Consider the following 4,909-nt stretch of genomic DNA (forward strand, 5'->3'; position numbering starts at 1 on the left):
GAAGCCACTTATTACTATGAAAACCTCAGCCAACATGGCCCTGAGACCAGAAGAACTAGATGGTGCCTGGCTACTGTTGCCTACAACTCAGACCAAAAAAAAAACCCACTTCATCAATTTGATTCCAACTCATAGTGACCCCCACTGGGCTTCCGAGGTGATAAATCTTTACGGAAGTAGATTGCCCCATCTTCCTTCCACAGAGTGGCTTGTGTGTTTGAACACCAACCTTCTGGTTAGCAGTCAACTACCTTAGCACTGTGCCACCAGCACTTCTTAACCACTTGGAAAGGGATCAAAATTGGAGATCCTGGATAGAGTGGAAAAAAAACGTAGAAAATTTTTTTTTTTTTTTTAAAAAGAAAAACATAAAACAGATAAGAGTTAATGGTTGGATAGAGTCTGGTGAAACCCCCAAGACTATGGTCTCTAGTCACCCTTCGGGCCTGGAAATGAACTCACTCCTGTGGCTAAACAATAGACAGGACTACTAGATGAACACTTACACTAGGGAGCTGCACTCCTTAAACAATCAGCCACGTGAGAACAGAAGGACAGCATTTGTGCAGGCAGAAAGCTCAGAAGGCAGGTATGCGTAGGAAAGAAGGACATAGGGAAAGGTGACCACAGGGAGGAAGTGAAAAGAGAGCTGTTACATTATGCAGACTGCAATCAATGTCAGAAAACAAAATGTGTAGGAACTACTGAGTGTAAAATGAGTTTGCTCTGTAAAGTTTCACCCAAATCATAATAAAAAGTTAAATAAAAAAGAAGCCACTTATTCTCACTAGTCAGTTGTCAAGGAATGATGAAATTTAATGTAAGTTTAAAACATGGCTACCTTTAAGGTCATTTGGTGTCTTTCTGAGTACACTTCAATGGTATGGCTGTCAAGTCTAATTCTGTTTCTTCCTTAGTGCTTGGCCAAAGCCTTTCCTAGAGTCAAAAGACCTTTGGGACTATATACACTTAAAAATTTCATTTCACCTCTGTATGGTTTACATATTGTCTCACAACAGAATAAACCTTTGGGATGCAACTTTCCCAACCCAAAAAATCTTATCAAGATATTTTCCTGGACAAAGACAGCAATGTTTTCATCCCACTACACTAATTCATGTATTAGTTAAGCTTTGTAGGACTTTACAACTTGTCTGTCATAGTCTTGAAGTCTTTAAGCAGCTAGACAATTTTGAATCTTAGAAGTACTTTTAAAATTGATAAACAGAATGTCAATGTCAATCATACACTCCCTCATCTGTTATTTTTTCTTTTTTTCGCCTTGTAGTGGTAGAGTGGCTACAGGGGATTACACACACACACACACATATATACACACACATAATATTTTTCCCCAAAACTGATGACTTTAAAATATCATTGTTTCTTTAATTTGCATTTTCCCAATTATTAATGAGGTTGAGCATAATTTAATGTTTATTAATCATTTGTATTTCTTTAAACACACACACACACACAAAGCTTTTAATTGTGATTTGAGTGAAAGTTTATAGAGCTAATCAGTTTTCCATTCAATAATTCACACATACTTTTTTTTCATGTCGTTGAGTGCAGTCCTCTCAACATAACATCATTCCTCTCACATCCTCCCCAGGTTTCTTGGTTCCATTCTTTTCTCTCCCACCCCTTCCTGCCTTCTGAACTTTGGTCTTGGGCAAATGCTGCCCTTTTGATTGCAAAGGTTGATTGTTCTAAGGAGTACCTATTTTCCCAGAGTTCCTGTTCACTTTGTAGACCTGTCTAGTTTTGACTAAAAATTCAGCTGCAGGAGTGAGTTCAGTCCCAGGTTCAAAGAAAGGTTGGCCAAAGGCCGTAGACTTGGGGGTTCCAACCATCTCTATCTGACCAATAAGCCTGGTCATTTTTATAATTTTGAGTTTGGTCCACATTTTTCTCCCATCCTATCCAGGACCTTCTAATGTGATCCCTTTCAGAGCAGTTAGTGGTAGCTGGGTACCATCTAGTTCTTTTGGTCTCAGGGTCAAGGAGGCTGAGGTTCCCAAGGCCCATTAGTCCTTTGTGCTAACTGTTTCCATGTATCTTTTATTTCCTTCACTCCTGTTTACTCTGAATGGACAGGGAGAAACCAATAGTTACACCTTTACATGGCTGCCCGTGTTGCTACTTACCAAAGTAAGATGTAGAACATTGTGTTTGTGGACAATGGGGTGCCAATTGACCTTGATGTTCCTCATTTCTATTTCTTCTATGAATTTGTCAGTTTAGATTCTTTCCCCATTTGTCTATTAGACTGTCATTTCTTTACTAGTTACTTTTCTCTCTTTATGTATTCTAGGCACAGTTCTTATCTATTAATGAATTCTTAATCTATTCCAAACCAAGAGGAAAAAAACCAAACTCACTACCGTCCAGTTGGATCCGATTCATAGCGACCCCTCCTTGGTTTCCAAGGGTGTATGAATGGAAGTAGATTGCCCAACCTCCCTTTCAAGGAGTGGCTGGTGGGTTTAAACTGCCAGCCTTCTGGTTAGCAGTCAAGTGCCTTAGGCACTATGCCACCAGAGCTCCCCTTAATCTATTACATATGTTGCAAATATTTTTCCTTCATTCTGTTGGATATTTACTATTAACTTTGCTTATTGTCTTTCTTCTTACGGGAGTTTTCAATCCATACAAACCAAAGTTTATTAAAGAGAAAGGAGAGTGGAGGGGGTGAAGAGGGAGAGACAGAGAGGGGCTTTAACCTACACTAGCTTCCAATCTCTGAAAGTTTTCAATTCTTATGTAGTCAAATCTGCTTAGCTTTTCCCTTCAGCTTTCCAGGTTTCACATTTTGCTTAATCAGACCTTTTTCCATCTCATGATCATAAAAGCATTCTCCTATACTCTCTTCTAAAACTTTAATACTTTGGGGATATTTTGTTTTTAATTTTTTAAAAAATAAATTTAATTTTTTAGGATAGTTTTATATTTACAGAGTTTTGAGGATAGTACAGAGAGTTCCCATATACCCCTAACCCACTTTCCACTATTATTAACATCTTAGATTAGTACAGTACATTTGTCACAATTAATGAACCCTCATTTTTTAACAGAAGCACATATTTTGTTCTGATTTCCTTAGTTTTTACCCAATGTCCTTTTTCTGTTGCAGGATTCCATCCAGGATACCATGTAATATTTAGTCCTCAGTGAAAAAGGGGAAGGGCTTCAGCAAGATGGATTGACATAGTGGCTGCAACGATGAGCTCACACATAGCAATGACTGTGAGAAGGCACAGGACCAAGCAGTGCTTCATTCTGTTGCTATGAATTGGAGCAACTTGAAAGAACCTACCAGCAACAACATCTCCTTAAACTCTTTTTGATGGTGACAATTTCTTATACTTTCCTTCTTTTTGATGACCTTGAAAATTTTTAAGAGGTGAGAGAGAAGACCCAAATAGACATGTGCACACCCATGCTCACTGCAGCACAATTGACTCTAGAAAAGAGATGGAAACAACCTAAATGTGCATCAACAGATGAATGGATAACCAAACTATGATACATTCACGCAATGGAAGACTATGCTACATTAAAGAACAATGAAGAGTACATGAATCATCTCACAATGTGGATGAATTTGGAGGACATTATGCTGAGTGAAATAAGTCAGTTGCAGAGGACAAATATTGTATAAGCCCATTAATGTAAAAAGTCCAGTTCCTTACTAAGGAAGGAAACTCACTTTGTTGGTTACCAGTGATAGGAGGGAAGAGGAGGGAAAATTTTAGACTAGTTGGGGGTCATATGTTGATTTGGCTGAGCAGAGGCATGGTGATGACATTGAGGAAAGGAAGAACACTCAAATGTGCACCTAAGATTTAGACAACAGAGGCAAAGGCAAATACTAGTATATGTGGAATACTGCATTACCACTAACACCAAACACCAGACTAGGTGTAAATGCATAGTCAGGTGAGAAGATCAGGTGGGAGTAGGTGAATAGGAATATACCCTAGACCGAGGATAGATTTGGCTGAAGATAATCTTACATATGAACTTATGTTACAAAATTAGCCACACACATTACAGAAGCAGCAAAAGACAGAATTGGAGTAACCTCTCAGAGACAACCAAATACCTTGAGAGAGAGAATCACTGGGCCTGCTGTGTCAGGACCATAGTCTCAGGGGACATCATGCTAAATTGGCACAACATGTTGTTGTTAGGTGCATTCAAGTCGTTTCTGACTCATAGTGACCCTATGACAACAGAACAAAACACTGCCCGGTGCCACGCCAGCTCCATGATCCTTGCTATCCTTGAGCCCATCGCCACAGCCACTGTGTCAATCCATCTCGTTGAGGGCTTTCCACTCCTTCATTGACCCTTCACCTTACCAAGCATGACATTCTTCTCCAGGGAATGGTCCCTTCTGACAACATGACCAAAGTAGGTGAGACAAAGTCTTGCACTTTCACCTTCAAGGAGCATTCTGGCTGCACTTCCTCAAGGACAGATTTGTTAGATCTTTTCGCAGTTCATGGTACTCTCAGCACTCTTCACCACGACCACAACTCAAAAGCATCATCTCTTCTTTGGTCTTCCTTATTCATTGTCCTGCTCTCACATGCATATGAAGTGACTGAAAATATCATCTTGTGTCAGGTGCACTTTAGTCCTCAAGCAAACATCTTTGCTTCTCAGCACTTGAAAGAGGTCCTTTGCAGCTGATTTGCCCAGTGCTATATGTTGCCTGATGTCCTGACTGCTGCTTCCATTGGCATCGATTGTAGAACCAAGCAATGTGAAGTTATTGACAACTTCAATCTTTCTCCATTTATTGTGATGCTGCTTATAGGTCCAGTTGTGAGGATTTTTGTTTTATGTTGACATGTAATCCATACTGCAGACCATAGTCTTTAATCTTCATCAATAAGTG

The sequence above is a fragment of the Orycteropus afer genome, unplaced genomic scaffold (genome assembly GCF_000298275.1).
Source record: "Orycteropus afer afer isolate SDZICR_OR568_19922 unplaced genomic scaffold, OryAfe1.0 scaffold00021, whole genome shotgun sequence".
Lineage (NCBI taxonomy): Eukaryota > Metazoa > Chordata > Mammalia > Tubulidentata > Orycteropodidae > Orycteropus > Orycteropus afer.